The sequence below is a fragment of the Mirounga leonina genome, unplaced genomic scaffold (assembly GCF_011800145.1).
Source record: "Mirounga leonina isolate KUSES-001 unplaced genomic scaffold, KU_Mleo_1.0 Mir_176, whole genome shotgun sequence".
In the NCBI taxonomy this organism is placed as follows: Eukaryota; Metazoa; Chordata; class Mammalia; order Carnivora; family Phocidae; genus Mirounga; species Mirounga leonina.
The window spans coordinates 12,310,050-12,327,497 of NW_023270454.1; positions in this window are offsets into that span (position 1 = coordinate 12,310,050).

The following is a 17,448-nucleotide window of genomic DNA, read 5'->3' on the forward strand; positions in this document are numbered from 1 at the left end:
TACTAACCCCTTATCAGATATGTCATTTGCAAATATCTTCTCCCATTCCAAAGGTTGCCTTTTAGTTTTGTTGATTATTTCCTTTGCTGTGCAGAAGATCTGTATTTTGATGGAGTCCCAGTCATTTATTTTGACCTTTGTTTCGCTTGCTGCAGGAGATATATCTAGTAAGAAGTTACTGTCTGTGTTCTTTTCTAGGATTTTAATGGTTTTCTATCTCACATTTAGGTTTTTGGTCCATTTTTAATTTTTTTTTTTTTTTTTTTTTTTGTATAGTATAAGAAAGTGGTCCAGTTTCATTCTTTTGACATCTGCAAACTCTTCTGGTCCTCCCCACTACTGCTGTTTTAAATATATTCTCATGTGTCCGTATTTCCTGGTATTCCACTTGCATTTGGGAAGGTTTCAGTCTCCCCTTTTGAATTACTGTATTTAGGTTGTTTGTGTGTATGTCTGTGTGTGTATGTGTATTTTGATAACCATGCCAAATTTTGAACTTCTTAAGAGTAGAGAAGAAATTAGGCATGGGACTTTAGATTCAGTCATTTCAGCAGAATAGATATGAGGCTATCCTGGAAGGACCTGTGGAGAGCCTTTGTGTCTAGTGGTATGGATTCCCTTAACATTCACCAAAAAAGCCAACAAGATTTTTGAAAATGTTATTATACAAGCAGTAACACTATTCTCTTGGTCTAAATGGGGCAGTGATTAAATGAAATGAAGAAAAGTTGTCAGACTTCTGGGATTCCACAACAGGAATCAGCTTCCCAGAGGGTGTGAGCACTGCTCTAGCTAAGGGGCAATAGGATAGAGCCACCTCAGCAATATCATAGTTTGTTTGTTTGTTTTCTTTCAGAATTCCCTCAGTTATTCATCTATTTGTCCTGCTGTAGTCATTTAGCAGTCCCAGGTGTGCTAGGCATAGTGCTGTGCTCTTGTTATATAAAGCACATGATATTAGCACATGTTATTGAATACATAAATACAAATGATATATAATTCCTCACATCAATTTGTGAAATACAAATTTAAACAAATAAGCTATTACACAGAGTCTTTCTGAGAGAGAAGATATTTGCACTTTGTTTTGAAAGATGGAATTTCTCTGTTAAATAATCAGAAAAGATCATTCCTAAGGGAGAGATAACAAAACGCTCAAAAGGCAAGTGGTGTGGGCACCTGGGTGGCTCAGTTGGTTAAGTGTCTGCCTTCCGCTCAGGTCGTGATCTCAGGGTCCAGGGATTGAGCCCCCAAGTGGGGCTCCCTGCTCGGCAGGGAGTCTGCTTCTCCCTCTCCCTCTCCCTCTGTGTGTCCTCCCATTCTCTCTCTCAAATAAATAAATAAATAAATAAATAAAATCTTAAAAAAAAAAAGCAAGAGATGTAAAATAAGAAGTATGTGTAGGGAATGATGTTATTTTGCATCAACACATGTTTTGAAGCAGAGAATGGTAAGAGATGCAGTCTGTGATATAGGTAAGAGTCATGAAAAGTTATCTATTCATGCAAAATAACTTCCATAAAGACATCTTTGGCAGGTGGATGTAAACCTTTTGGGGTATCAGGCTTTTTTCACAGATTTAACAATCTCAAACACATACTGCAAAATATACATGTGTGTGTATGATTTATAAATCTAGGAGGACAGGGGCGCCTGGGTGGCTCAGTCGTTAAGCGTCTGCCTTCGGCTCAGGTCATGATCTCAGGGTCCTGGGATCAAGCCCCGCATCAGGCTCCCTGCTCAGCGGGAAGCCTGCATCTCCCTCTCCCACTCTCCCTGCTTGTGTTCCCTCTCTCACTGTGTCTCTCGCTGTTAAAAAATAAATAAAATCGTTAAAAAAAATCTAGGAGGACATTTGATAATTTATGAATTCTATGTTTATAGTATTGTTGTGGAGCGAATGTTTGTGTCTCCCCAAAATTCACATGTTGAAATTCTAACTCCTAATGTGATGGTATAGGAGGTAGGGCCTTTAGGAGGTAATTAGGTCTTGAAGGTGAAGCCCTTATGAATGGAATTATTGCCATTATAAAAAAGGCCCCAGAGCACTTTCTCTCTCTTTTTTCCACTATGTGAAGACATAGCAAAAGAATGAACCTGTTTATGAACCAGGAAGTGGGTCCAACCAAATACTAAATCCTCTGGCATATTGATCTTGGACTTCCCAAATAACAAAACTGCAATAAATGTCTATTGTTTAAGCCAACCAGTCTGTGATATTTTGTTATAGCAGCCCAAATGAACTAAGAATTGTTATGGAGAAGTGGGAGGTATTGCTGTGACAAATACCTACAAATGTGGAAACAACTCTGGAACTGTGTAAAGAGTAAAAGATGGAAGGGTTTTGAGGCACATGCCAGAAAAAGCCTAAATTAGCATGAACAGAATTTTAAAGGTGATTGCATGAGAGCTCAGGAAACAAACAAAAAACAAAAAAGAGCTACAGTGAAAGCTTCTATCATATTAGAAAATAAGTAGCCATAAGTAGAATGTTGGTAAAGTCCAAGCTGATGAGGTCTCAGCTGAAAATGAGAGACATATTATTGGAAACTGGAAGAAAGGCAATCCCAGTCATAATAATAAACACAGCTGAATTGCCTTTGTGTTCTGGTGTTTTGTGGAAGGTAGTAGTTTTGAGTGATCAAACTGGGAATCTAGTTGAGATTTCTAAGCAAAGTGTTGAAGAAGTGTCTTGGTTCCACCTGACGCTTTAGTAACATGTGAGAATAGAGAAATTAATGGAAGAATAGAATTGTTAAGTAAAAAAGAACCAGAACTTAAAGGTTTGGAAAATTTTCATCCTGTCCATATTATAAAAAATGAGAAAGCATGTTTGGAAGAGAACACTAAAGGTATGACTGACTTATCATTTGATAAGGAGATTAGTGTGTGTGTGAACCATGGACCTCGTCAGCCACCTCAGCTGAGGCCAGGGATGGGGATGGGGTTCTATCAGTAGAGATATTGCTGGGACTAAATGAAACTGAGAAAATGGGACAAAATGCAGAAAGACTGTCAGATTTCTTAGGCCCTAAAAACAGGACCATAGAGCTATTTGAGTGCAAAATACACTATTCTTCAGAAGGATCCCAAAGGTGATTCAGGGATCATCAGGGCTGCCACTCCCACTAAAGACCTAGAGTGCATAGGCCCCCAGGTACAGGGCTGCCTCCACTTCAGTTTCAGAGGGTGAGGCCAACATCCAGAGGCGATGTGGGGATGGAGCCATCTGGTGGATCCCAGAAGGTGCAACCCCCATCCTGACAACTGAAGCAGGCATGGGTGGGGTCACCTCAGAGAGCCTCCACATGGATAGCACCCCACTGAGTTGTGAGGGTGACACTGTTATCCAGTGGGTCCAAAAAACAGCATCTCCACTTCAGTGGGTCCAGAAAGTGGGATCTCTGCCCCACTGAGTCTGGAAGGCAGAGCATCTGGCCAAAGAGGATTATTTTTTAGCCTTAAGGTTTAATGAAATTTAGTGGAATTTGCTTGGTTAGATTTTTAGACTTACTTGGGACTCATTATCCCTTTCTTCTTTCTGATTTCATCCTTTGGGAATGCGAATGCCTTATTTTATGCTTGCCCCACACTGTATTTTGGAAGTACATAACTTGTTTGATGTCACATGTTCACAGATAAAGAGAAAACTTGCCTCAGGACAAATCATACCTTGAGTCTCACGCCATCTAACTTAGATGATTTTTAGATGATATTTGGAACTTTAGAGTTAATGCTAAAAGGAGTTAAAACTTTTGGAGCTACTGGAATAAAATGAATGTATTTTTCACAGAAGACAGAATAAATTTTGGGACACTAGGAATGGAATGTGACTGATTATGTGTGTCCCCCCAAAATTCACATGGTAAAATCCTAACCCCTGGTGTGATGGTATTAGGGGGTGGGGTGTGTAGGAGATAATTAGGTATTGGAAGTGGAACCCTCAAGAATGGGATTAATGCCCATATAAAAGAAACTGAGAGCTACATTTTCCACCATATGAGAACATTAAGGGAAGGCAGCATCTGTGAACCAGAAAGCAGGCTCTCACCAGACATTGAATCTGCTGGCATCTTGGTTTTAAACTTCTCAGGCTCTAGAACTGTGAGAAATAAATATTTGTTGTTTAAGCCATCCAGTTTATGGTAAGTTTTTTATAGCAGCCCAAACAGACTAAGACAAGTCTCTTAAGATAGATAGATCATTCATTTTAAGAAATGTGAATGAAGGCCTCTTTAGTAATTCACATTTGAGGAAGTGTACAACAGGAGAAATAAGATTGGAGAAGAGAAGACTTTGTCAGTAAATATTAAAAAGTGATTTACTTTTCAACTAGTTGATAAGCCCAGTGGGGAATTCAGAGACTTAAACAGTTCTTAGGTTTATATTGAGAGACTAAGTTAGTGATTATGCCACTAACAATATATAGAATGCAGGTCTCTAGTTAGGGAACCTGACCAGGGAGATGAAGAGTAACTTTGAAAACAGTCCAATGTAGGATATTGAATTGCTGACACTGAGTGTCTGCAATTTAGTTTTTATTACTCTGGCTTGCATCCGTTTTTTCCCTGGGTGGTTCTGATTTGTACCTGTTGTCCCAGTATACTTATTAATACTTTTCTCCTTTTGCTCTCAAAGGTTTGACAATAAATTATATGGTCATCTTGTTTAGTTAACATTTGGGACATGCTTTCTATGTTTCTACCAGTACAATAAAACAATACATGTATTGCTTCATATGATTCTCCTAGGCAATCTTAAGAGTTAAGTCCTATTACTATGCCCATCTTCCAAATGATGAAACTAAGTCTTCACATAACTTCACATAACTATATGATTCCTGCAGTCCAAAAGCAAACCCAAATTTCCTGACTCAGAATTCTACATTTTTTTATTATAGGGCTATACAGCATTTCCAATAATTTTTTAATGAATAATACTGTAAATACTGTATTAGATGTTCAAAGAAGAGTGTAATCAATGGGACCACAACACTGTGAGCCCATTTAATCAAAACTTCTATATAAATTAAAACAACCAGCTTAATTTGCCAATTTTGTGAGTTTTATTTTGCTTCTCAGATATCCTAAGCCTCAGATGTATTGGAAAGCAGCAAAAGGAAGGAAAAAAAAAAAAACTTACCACTAACTATGCATGAGGTAGTAGGTTTATTTTAAGAGAAAACATTTTTTTTAAAGATTTTATTTATTTATTTAACAGAGAGAGACACAGCGAGAGAGGGAACACAAGCAGGGGAGTGGGAGAGGGAGAAGCAGGCTTCCTAAGGAGCAGGGAACCCGATGCGGGGCTCGATCCCAGGACCCTGGGGATCATGACCCGAGCCGAAGGCAGACGCTTAACGACTGAGCCACCCAGGTGCCCCAAGAGAAAACATTTTAATTCAATAAGAAGTATAAGCAGACTCCTTAAGAGCTGGGCCTACATCTCATTTATTTCTGAAGCTCCAATTCCAAAGATAACATTGGTATTCAATAAAAATTTATCTGAGTATTATGTTGCTTTTGTTCCAACATATACACATATCATATATTGGGAAATCAATATGTACTTTTCTGAAATGGATAATTAAAACTATAAAAGGCATTTTTAATCATAACATTAAATCCTATATTCATGCCTTATTTTACTGTGATTTTTATGATTTCTCGTCCCGTTGGAGAAGCCTCAGTTTGTACTAGATTGCTATAACAATATGGGTAAAATTCAACAAGTTTACTCAAAATCTGGATTCAAAATAATACCATAATAGTGACTCAGGCCCACTAGTTAAAATGTAATTTTTATAAAAATATATTTATTATGAGAGATATACAGCAATTACAGAATTTCATTTATAGAGAGTTATTTTTTACTGATACAGAAGTTTTAATGATAGTGAAGCATACACGTGCTTTAATTTTGGAATGCTACACAGTTCCATGCTATATTACCCAGCCCGCATTGCTCCATTGGGTCTGGTCTTTCACAAAAGACAAAAATGTTATCAGTGTTAGACTGTATTATATAACATTTGAATAAAGAAATACTACAAAAAGAAATATAGTTGTAAACTCCTCCAAGAATTGTTCCTTGTGGTCCCAAACCTCAAAGTATTCTAAAAATGTACTGTGTATACATGTGCTCATTGAGCTTATGGGTTTTTTTTCCTTATTTACATAGTTTACTCTCACAACAAACTGAATTTCCTATGGGAAAGTACCTTGGCATATGATAGACATCCAATGCATTTCTTATGACATGTCTTGCACTATATGCAGACACTTCTATTATGTATGTGTTATAAAACTGTTTCAGTTGAAAGGTGACAAAATAGAGACCTTTTCCAGGAGGTTAACTGGCTTTTCCAGACAAGGATGCCTCGGTGGTGTAACTGGGGTACTTCGGCAAAAAAAGAAAAGAAATCTACAGATCTGGCAATTTGTTCTTTTTCTTCTACAATATACTAATATATTTATAACTGCATGTATGTATGTGTTCATCTATTTTTCTTTATCTATATATTCGAGTAATCTAACATATAGGAAACAGGTAAATTGAAAGGATTACTTCTACTTAGTAGGTACATCTTTCTAAGGAAAAAGGGTATTGTTTATACCTCTTTTACCCTGTCTTTTTGCATCTAATTACAGTATCAGAGAAGTTAGCTGTGGGGCAAGTTGAAGATCTCATTTCCAAAGAATTAGACACACTAGATAAAATGCTGATAGACCCTTGAATTTGAACTATGATAATGGCTTTCAATTCTATCTATGTATCATCATCTCCAATAGAATCTGCAAAACCCTAGAACTTCTGAGTCAGAATCTCTAAAGATGAAACTTAGATACATTACCTTAAAACATCTCAACAGATATGCAGCCCACAGTGAAAAACAGTGGGTTAGGATGATGCACATTAATCAGATTTTTCAAGTGATCTCTTAGTTGCAAATTTGATCGGATCCAAGGGGGATAGTACTATGTGAAAAGCAAACTTTCTGAAGGGAATTGCTATGTGTATATAGATTTCTCCTTGTTAAAAGGGAGTCCAGAAAGTCTCTATTACAAGGTGAGGAGAATATTTATCTTTACAGAAACTACCTTCAGCACATTTACTAAAATAAGTTAGTCAATTACTTTTTTGTAGCCAGACAAAAATTGTGAGATTAAATATAAAGATGAAAAAGAAGGGACAAATTAAAAAAGAAGAGATTTGTTCATAGGAAACTGAAATGCAATATCTGAATTAAAATTTGGTTCAATTGAAATTACAATGAGAATTACCCTGGAAAAAGCCAAACAAGTGTTTTAACTATAGGAATGCACATTTAAAAAAATGGAAATAAAATGCAAAGAAAGAAAATGGGAAATATGGAAGAAATATATACACATAAAACTAAAACTTGTAAGTAGAAATCTCTGAGGATGAAAAGATCACATCTGAAACTAAACAACTCTGATAAAAGCAATTAAATAAAACTCTACTGAGCTGACAAAAGACCCATGAAGGCATATAAAAATATGTTTCACTATAATCTGCAGGTCATTTAAGACATATTGGTGTGGAAAATGTTAAATTTCCAAGGTTAAAATAGTCGTTAAAAATCTAGATTTCTACAATCTCCAAAAAAGACAATGTATAAAGAGAAATAAAATAATACTGACTTTAGTGTTCTCTAGAGTTTTCAATTCTCAATTCAGTTGAGAACCGTGGGGAATATTAACTGAAAAATATTGTGAACAAAGCATTTCATTCATTTATAGACCAAGTTAACAGGAAGATTTCTGAAGTACATAACATAGTATCATTTGTAACCATCTGTAAATGCACAATTTGGTGGCACTACTTACATTCACAATGTCGTATAACTATCACCACTATCTATATCCAAAATCTTAAAAAAAAATCTTTTCATCCTCCCCAGCATAAACTCTGTACCCATTAAATAATAACTTCCCCCTTTCCCAAATCCCAACTCATGGTAACCTACTTTGTCTCTACGATTTGCCTAGTTCTTCATATAAGTAGAATCAAAATAGTTGTCCTTTGGTGTCTGGCTTATTTCTCTAAGCAAAAATTTTTGTTATTGTATTTTTTTTTGTTTTTTATTGAAGCATAATTAAAATACAGTGTTATATTAGTTTCAGGTGTACAACATGATTCACCAGTTCTATACATTACTCAGTGCTCACCACTGATAAGCTCACCAAACATCATCATTACAATGTTATTGACTATATTCTCTGTGCTGTATTATTCATCTCTGTGACTTACTTATTGTGTAACTAGAAGTTTGTATGTCTTAAACTCCTTTATCTATTTTACCTATCCCCCCCTCACCTCCCCTCTGGCAACTACCAGTTTGTTCTCTGCTTTTAAGAGTCTACTTTTTTTTTTTTTTAAGATTTTATTTATTTATTTGACAGAGAGAGACACAGCGAGAGAGGGAACACAAGCAGGGGGAGTGGGAGAGGGAGAAGCAGGCTTCCCGCTGAGCAGGGAGCCCAATGGGGGGCTCGATCCCAGGACACTGGGACCATGACCTGAGCTGAAGGCAGACGCTTAACGACTGAGCCACCCAGGTGCCCCAAGAGTCTACTTTTTTGTTTGTTTGCTTCTTTAATCATTTGTTTTGTTTTTTAGATTCCGCATATAGATGAAATCATATGGTATTTGTCTTTCTTTGAATTACTCCGCTTGGTATAATACCCTCTAGATCCATCCATATTGTTGCAAATGTTGTTACAGATCTCATTCATTCTTTTTTATGGCTAATATTCCATTGAATATATATACCTCACTGACTAATCTATTCATTTATTGATGGACATGGGTTAATTCTGTGTCTTGGCTATTGTAAACAATGCTGCAATAAACATAAGGGTGCATATATCTTTTCAAATTAGTGTCTTCATTTTCTTTAGGTAAATATCAGTAGTGAAGTTACTGGATCATATAGTGTCCTTTTTAAATTTTTTGAGGAATCTCCATTCTGTTTTCCACAGTTGCTGCACCAGTTTACATTCCCACCCAGCGCACAAGGGTTCCTTTCTATCCATAAGCAAACATTTTTAAAGGTCCATCTATGTTATAACATATATCAAGTAAGTATGATGCCTCTTGCTTTGTTCTTCTTTCTCAAGATTGCTGTAGTTATTTGGGGTCTTTTGTAGCTTCAAATGAATTTTTATTTTGTTTCTATTTCTGTAAAAAGTGCCATTGAAATTTTGATAGAAACTACATTGATCTATTGATCACTTTGCTTGTCTTCTTCATCAATGTGTATAATTGTCAGTGTATACATCTTTCACCTCCTTGGTTAATTTTATTCCTGAGTATCTTTTTTTGGGAGATGCTATTATAAATAAGATTATTTTCTTAATTTCTCTTTCTGCTCATTTGTAATTAGGGTATAGAAACACAATTCATTCTGTGTATTGATTTTGCATCCGGCAACTTTACTGAACTAGTTTATAGTTGAACCTGTTTCTAACAGGTTTTTTTGGTGGCATCTTTATGGTTTTATGTATATGATACTGTCATCTGCAAACACAGATAATTTTACTTCTTCCTTTGGATGCATTTTGGCTTTTTGTCTTGCCTCATTGCTCTAGCTAGGACTTCTAGAACTATGTCAAATAGAAGTGGCAAGAGGGGCATTATTGTTTTCTTCCTGATCTTAGAGGGAAAACTTTTAGCTTTTTATTATTGAGCTATTGTTAGTTGTGGGTTTGGCATATATGACCCTTATTATATTGAAGTATATTCCATCTATCTCCAACTTATTGAGAGCTTTTGTCATGAAAGGATGTTGAATTTTGTTAAATAATTTTCTACATCTGTTGAGATGATTATATGATTCTTATCCTTCATTTTGTTAATGTGGTATATCACTTTTATTGATTTGTGTATATTGAACCATCCTTGCATCTCAAGAATAAATCTTAACTTGATTTGGTGTATGATCCTTTTAATGTATTGTTCAATTCTGTTTGCTAATATTTTGAGAATTTTTGCATCTATGTTCATCAGGAATATTGACCTGTAATTCTCTTTTTGTGTGTGTGATGCCCCTGTCTGGTTTGATATCAAGGTAATGCTGCTCTTGTGGAATAAGTTTGAAAGTATTTCATCCTCTTCAATTATGGGAAAGAGTTTGAGAGGGATTGGTATTAGTTCTTCAAATGTTTGGTAAAATTCAGTGGGGAAGCCATCTGCTGCTGGGCTTTTCTTTGTTAGGAGGTTTCTGATTTACCAAATCAATCTCCCTCCTTGCAATTGTTCTGTTCTGATTTTATATATATTTTTTTATGATTCTATGTTGGTAGGTTGTATGTGTCTAAAAATTTACCCATTTCTTCTAGGTTGTCCAACATGTTGGTGTATAATTGTACATAGTAGCTTTTTATGATTCTTAGTATTTCTGTTATTTTAGTTGTAATGTCTCCTCTTTCATTTCTGATTTTATTTGAGTCTTATCTTGCCAAAAGGTCATTGATTATGTTTATCTTAAAAAAAAAAAGTTCCTAGTTTTGTTAATCTTTTCTAGCATCTTCCTAGTCTCTACACCATTTATTTCCACTCTGATATTTGTTATTTTCTTCCTCTACTGACTTTAGCTTAGTGTTTTTTCTCTTTTTCTAGTTCCTTGTGGGGTTTTTTTTAGATTATTTGAGATCTTTTTTCTTAATGCATGCATTTATTGCTACAGATTTCCCTCTTAGGACTGCTTTGTTGCATTCCATTTTAGTATGTTTCTGTTTTCATTTGTCTCAAGATTTTAAAAAATTTCCCTATTAAATTCATCCTTGGCCTAGTGTTTCTTCAGGAGCATGTTGTCTAATCTCCATGAATTTGTGAATGTTTCAAATTTCCTCAATTTTTCAAAATTCCTTCAATTTTCCTGGACTTGATTTCTAGTTTCATACCATTGTTGTCAGAAAAAATACCGGATAGGACTTTAATCTTAAATTTGTTAAGACTTGTTTTATGGCCTACCTAACATAATATCTACCTTGGAGTATGTTTTATGTCTACTTGAGAAGAATATATATTCACTGCTATTGGACGAAATGTTCTATGTGTCTATTAGATTCATCTGGTCTAATACATAGTCAAGTCCACTGTTTCCTTGTTAATTTTCTGTCTAGATCCTCTATCCATTATCAAAAGTGAAGTTTTGAAGTGCCTTGTTATTGTATTGCTGTTTATTTCTCACTCCAAATCTGTTAGTATTTCCTTTGTATGTTTAGCTGCTCAGATGTTGGATGCATAAATATTTGTAATTGTTATGCCTTCTTGATGAATTAACACCTTTATCATTATATAAGGACCTTCTTTGTCTCTTATTAGAGTTTTGACTTAAATTCTATTTTGTCTGAATAAGTATAGCTCTCTCTGCTCTCTTTAGTTTCCATTTGCATTGAATTTTTTTTTTTCATCTTTTCACTTCAGTCTATGTGTGTCCTTAAAGCTGAAGTGAGTCTCTTATAATTGGGTCTTGTTTTTTATCCACTCAGTCACTCTGTTATTTGATTGGGGGATTTAGTCCATTTACATTTAAAGTAATTATTAATAGATGTGGATTTATTGCTGTCATTTGTTAATTGCTTTCTCACTGTTTTTTAATATTTTTGTTCCTTTCTTCCTCTCTTGCTTCATTTCCTTATGATTGGATGATTTTTTAATTCATGTATGCTTTGATACAGTTCTCTTTATCTTTTGTGTATTTACAGAGGTTTTTATTTTGTAGTATCAAGATGCTTACATAAAATATAACAGCCTATTTTCAGCTGATAACAACTTAACTTGGTTGCATACAAAAGCTCTACATTTTTATTCTCTTCCTCAACATTTCATTTTTTCATATCACAGTTTATATCTTTTTATATTGTGTATCTATGGACAAATTTTTGTAGCCATTGTTATTTTAATGCTTTTGTCTTTTAAATTTTTTATTAATTATAAGTGATTTATACACCACTATTTCAATATGTGTTTTCTAAATTTAACTATATTTACCTGATGTTATTAACATCCTTTTGGTTTCAGCTTGAAGAACTCCCTTTAATATTTATTGTAAGGCTGACATACTGGTGATGAACTTCTTCAGCTTGTTTTGGAAAATATCTAGCTCTCTTTCAATTCGAAGGACAACTTTGCTGGGTAAAGTATTCTTGTTTGGCATTTTTTCCCCCGCATTTGGATATAACCCAATCCTTCTGTCCTGCTAGATTTCTGCTGAAAAATCCACCGATACTCATCTTATGGGGTTCCTTTGTACATAACAAGTCACTTTTTTTCTTGCTACTTTTAAGATTCTTTGTCTTTAACTTTTGACAGTTTAATTTTAATGGGTCTCTGGATTCTCTTATTTGATATTCTTTGGTCTTCCTACATCTATCTCTATGTCTCTTTTTTTGTACAGTTTTGGGACATTTTCAGCCATTACTTTTTTGCGTAAGCTTTCTGGCCCCTTTCTCTCCCTCTCTCTCTTCCTCTGGGATACTGTAAAGCATGTATTGTGTCCCATGAATCCTTTAAGCTATCATCACTATTTTTCATTCTTTTTTTCTTTTTTGATTTCTGATTGTATGATTTCTACTGTATTTGAGTTCATTGATCTTTTCTTCCATTTGATCTAGTTTGCTGTTAAATCCTTATGCTGAATTTTTCACTTCAGTAACTATTCTTCAGCCCTATGATCTCTGTTTGGTATCTTTTAATATTTTCTGTCAGAGAAATTCTCATTTTATTTATGCACTTCTTTCCTTATCTTAGTGAACATCTTTATGACTGTTATTTTGAACTATTTTGGGGTTAACAACTCATTTCTGCTTCTTTAAGGTCAGTTTCTGAACATTTTGTTCTTTTGCTTGTTTATTTTCCTTGAGACTCCGCATTGGTTTCTACACATTACATAAAATAGTCATCTCTCCCAGCCTTGACAGACTGGCTCATGGAGGAGATAAATCTTGTCAATCAGACTAGTGGTGAGCTCTTGGTCGTCTCTCAAACCTTTGTGTTTGTCCAAGCTGCTGTGTTTGTTCTTAGTGGCTTCCAATAGATTAGGGTATGCTAAATCTGTCGCTATTCCAAAGTTTTGGGAAATGCCCACACACCTGTTTAGGTTCCTGGAGAGCAACTACTTGCCTTTAGCTCCCTGATACAGGCTATTTGGGATCCTGACCTTCAGTCAGCTGCTGGGAAACTATGGATGTTAGATATGCAGCCCAACCCTTATCAGGGAGAAATCAAGAGCTATGTGTTTTTGCCTACTCACTCTGTGCTGAGACAGAGGGGATAGTCACTGGACATGCTTGTACACCCATACAGAACTGCCTCTTTAATATGTGTAGTCCTAGGAGACTCATAAATGCCAAGCTTCATTAGCTCCCAGAGCTAGGTGCTTCAAGAACCAGTTTCTTGTTTGGCAGCCCTAATAGGGTGCTAAGGTGTAAAAAAAAAAAAAAAAAAAACTTCTTCTAGGGAGAAGCTGGAGACTTGGTTTGAATGTGCCCACCAGCTCTTTCATGTTCCTAGGAGGATTCCAGTAAGCTCTACATGTAGGCTGATTAGAAGCCAGAACCTTAGGCAACAGATGAAAAAGTATGCATCACGTCTATTCCAGAAAGAAACTGGGAGATGTGTGTTTTTGTCTCCTTCTTCTTCTCTGAGGTCAGTGTTTTTCTGCAGGGAATATACATATACCCACTTAAAAACTGCTTGTTTGTTATAGTCCTGTGGGAGTTATGAATTCAAGACCTGCTGGCTGTGAGAGTTAGTTGATTTGGGAGTCTATCCTTTGGATCACAGCCAAAGGACATTGCTAGATGTGCGGACATCCTTCCAGGGAGAAGCTGATGGCTTTGTTTTATTGTTGGAAGAAGCTGGAGGGAGGCTATGGGGGAAGTGCCCATTAGCTTTTTCAGGCTCCCAGGAAGATCCCAGTCAGCACCCAGGAAGATGAAGGCTGATTAGAAGGCAGATCCTCAGACAGCAGCTATGAAAGTGTGCGAACTCCTTCCAAGAAGAAAGGGGAAATGAGTATTTTTGCCTGCTTTTTCTGCACTAAGCCCAGGGGATAGCTGTGGGAAGTGCTTGCACACCCATTTAAAAACTGCTTCTTTGTTTAGTTTGGTCCTATGGGACTTGGGAATTCTGAGCCCTATCACAACTTTCACAGCCAGGTAATTTGGTAGCCCATCCATCCCTTGGGTGACAGCCTTAGAAATTGGGGCAGTAGATGTGTGATCCAAACTCTTCACTATAAAGGAAAAAAAAGGAAGTTAAGCATTCCCTTCCAACTGTAAGGCACTGTGCTAGGGGTCCGGTTTAGAGTGTATCTCAACCTTTCCTACCCATTTCAGTGTGAGTGTTTTCTCAGTTGTCCAATGTGTTAGAATCATTCCACTAGTTTTCCAGATTTCTCTCAAATGGAACTGATCCATGTGTAGCTGTATATTTAGTGCATCAGTAGAGGGGAGGGAAATTCAGGAGCCTCTTATCCACCATCTTCACACTATTTATTGACTGTGATAACACATGAATCTACACATATGACAAAATTGATAGAATTACATATATGCACACACACAAATGAATACAAATAAAACTGAAGAAATCTGAGTAAAATCGTGTATTGTATAAGCATCAATATCCTGATTGTGACATTGTTCTATACTTTTGTGAGAAGTTACTGTTTGTGGAAACTGAGAAAAGGCTCAGTTATACAATTATATATTTATCTACAATTATTTTAATAAATATTTACATTATACATAAAATCATATTTTCTTTATCCATTCATCCATGGATGGGTACCTTAGGTTGATTCCATATCTGAACTGTTGTAAATAATGCTTCAATGAACATGAAAGTGAAGATTTCTTTTCAAGATAGTGATTTTGTTTTCTTAAATACCCAATATTACTAGATCATATTGTCATTCTATTAATTTTTTGAGGAAATCCCATACTATTTTCCATGGTGGCCCTGCCAATTTACATTCTCACCAACAGTGTGCAAGGGACCACTTTTTTTCCACATCTTTGCCAATGCTTTTTATCTTTTGGATAATAGCCATTCTAACAGGTTATGAAGTAATATTTCACTGTGGTTTTGATTTGTATTTCCCTTGTGATTACTGATGTTGAACATTTTGTCAAGTACCTGTTAATCATCTGTATATCTTCTTTGGAAAAATATCTATTTCAGTTCCTCTGCCCATTTTTAATTGGATTATTTGGATATTTTTCATTGAGTTGTATGATTCCTTCTATATTTTGTATATTAACCCCTTATCAGATATAAGATTTGTAAATATTTTATCCCTTTCAGTAGGTGGCCTTTTCATTTTGTTGGTTTCTTTTGCTGTTTATTTTGATGTAGTCCCATTCATTTATTCTTCTTTTGTTGCCTTGGCTTTTAGTGTCAAACTCTGAAGACATCACTTCCAAGACCAATGTCTAAGAGCTTACCATCTATAATTTCTTCTAGGAGTTGTATGGTTTCAGGTCTTACATTCAAGTCTTTAACCTTTCTTAAATCTTTAAGAATTTAATCCAATCTGAGTTGATTTTTGTGTATGGTATAAGATAGTAGTCCAGTTTCATTCTTTTATATGTGGCTGCCCAGTTTTCCCAGCACCATTTTTTAAATGGACTATCCTTTCCTCATTGTATTCTTGGAATCTTTGTCATAAGTTAATTTAGCATATATGCATGGGCTTATTTCTGGTATCTATTCTGTTCCATTGATCTATTTGTCTGTTTTTATAAAAATACCATACTGCTTTGAATACTATACCTTGGTAATATAGTTTGAAATCAGTGAATGTAATACCTCCAGCTATGTTCTTCCTCAAGACTGCTTTTGCTCTTTGGGGTCTTTGTATTTCCATACAAATTTTAGGATTGTTTTCCATATCTGTGAAAAATACCATTGGAATTCTGACTGGGATTGCAATGAACCTGTAGGTTGTTTTGTAGATGGACATTTTAATGATATTAATCCTTGCAATCCATGAACATGGATTTTTTTTTATTTATTTGTGTCATCTTCAATTTCTTTCATTAATGTTTTATAGTTTTTAGAGTATAGGTCTTTCATCAGCTTAATTAAATTTATTCCTGGGTATTTTATATTTTCTGATAAAATTATAAATGGGATTGTTTTCTTAATTTCTCTTTAGGATAGTTCACTGATAGTGTACAGAAATGCAACTGACTTTTATATATTGACTTTGTATCCTGTAATGTTACTAAATTCATTTATTAGTTCTAGCAGCTTTTTGGTGGAGTCTTTAGGCTTTTCTTATTTTTTTAATGATTTTATTTATTTATTTATTTATTTATTTATTTATTTATTTATTTATTTATTTGCAAGAGAGAGAGATAGAGAGCATGCAAGAGAGAGCAAGCACGAGTGGGAAGGGAGGATGGGCAGAGGGAGAAGCAGGCTCCCTGCTGTGCGGGGTGGGGTGGGGGGGCTGGATTCCATGACCCCTGGATCATGACCTGAGGTGAAAGCAGTTGCTTAACCAACTGAGCCACCTAGGCACCTCTCTTTAGGCTTTTCTATATATAAAATCATGTTATTTGTAAATAGTGACAGTTTTTATTTCCTCTGTTCTCATTTGGATTCATTTTATTTCTTTTTCACGCCTAATTAAATGCCTAGAGCAATTTATTATGTTGAAAATTGGCAAAAAGACATACCTGTCTTGTTCCTGATTTTAGAGGAAAAACTTCCAGTTTTTCACCATCGAGTATCATGTCAGCTGTGAGCTTGTCATATATGGCCTTTATATTGTTGAGGTACTTTTCCTCTATATCCAGTTTATTGAAAGTTTTTATCATGAATGAAAGCTAAACTTTGTCAGATGCTTTTTCTTCATCTAAGTTAAACATATGATATCCTTCATTTTGTTAATGTGTTATATAACATTGATTGATTTGTGTATGTTGAGCCATCCTTGCATCACAAGAATAAAGTCTACTTGATCATGGTGTATGAAACTTTCAGTGTAATGTTGAATTCAGTTTATTAATATTTTGTTGAAGATTTTTTTTAAAGATTTTATTTATTTTTTAGAGAGCGAGCGAGAGAGAAACAGCATGAGAGGGGAGAGGGTCAGAGGGAGAAGCAGGCTCCCCGCTGAGCTGGGAGCCCAATGTGGGACTCGATCCCAGGACCCTGGGATCATGACCTGAGCCGAAGGCAGACGCTTAACCATCTGAGCCACCCAGGCGCCCTTGTTGAAGATTTTTTGCATCTGTGTTCATCAGGGATAGTGGCCTGTAGATATATATATTTTTTTTCCTATAGTGTCCTGGTTTAGTTTTGGTTTCACAGTAATGCTGGGCTTGTAAAGTGATCTGGGATATGTTCCCTTCTATTTGTTAGAAGAGTTTGAGAAGGATTGGTATTAACTCTAAATGTTTGGAA